This window comes from Trichechus manatus, unplaced genomic scaffold, assembly GCF_000243295.1.
Source record: "Trichechus manatus latirostris isolate Lorelei unplaced genomic scaffold, TriManLat1.0 scaffold00340, whole genome shotgun sequence".
Lineage (NCBI taxonomy): Eukaryota > Metazoa > Chordata > Mammalia > Sirenia > Trichechidae > Trichechus > Trichechus manatus.
Genome location: NW_004444276.1, coordinates 252145 through 253064, shown reverse-complemented (window position 1 = coordinate 253064; position 920 = coordinate 252145).

Here is a 920-nt window from a genome sequence, read left to right as displayed (position 1 = left end):
AAGACCTCTTTAAAGTGTTAAAAAGCAAAGATGTCACTTTAAGGACTAAGGTGCACCTGATCCAAGCCATGGTGTTTTCGATCGCCTCATATGCATGTGAAAGCTGGACAATGGATAAGGAAGACCAAAGAAGAATTGATGCCTTTGAATTATGGTGTTGATGAAGAATATTGAATATACCATGGACTGCCAGAAGAAGGAACAAGTCTGTCTTGGAAGTAGTATAGCTAGAATGCTCCTTGGAAGTGAGGATGGCGAGACTTCTTCTCACGTAGTTTGTATGTGTTATCAGGAGGGACCAGTCCCTGGAGAAGGACATCATGCTTGGTAAAGTACAGGGTCAGCGAAAAAGAGGAAGACCCTCAGTGAGATGGACTGACACAGTGGCTGCAACAGTGGGCTCAAGCGTAATGATTGTGAGGATGGTGCAGGACTGGTCGGTGTTTCATTCTGTTGTCTATAGGGTCGCGGTGAGTCGGATGAACTGGAGGACACCCAACCACAATACTGGCTACAGGAAGGTAGCTTTGAAGGAACTGCCCTATAAGTATGTTTAAAGGCTATCCCATTTCATTCAATTATATGATTTTTTTAAATCTTGGAATACAGTATTTTCAAATGACTGATTTACACGATTTCACTTATTGCACACAGCAAGCCTATACAATAGACAGAACAAATATCCTTTTGATTTGTACATAATCATAAGTGTTCATTTTTTTTCTCTGTGAGGACAAGTTCTGTCTAAACTGAAAAATTAAGGCCAGGGGCTGAAATACAAGTTTTGTTTTATTGAAGTTATATATACTTCTTTAGTTACTTTAAATGTTTGTGAAATTATAGAAGAATTAGAAGAGTGAATATCTTGGTCATCTAGTGCTGCTCGAACAGAAATACCACAAGTGGCTGGCTTTAACAAA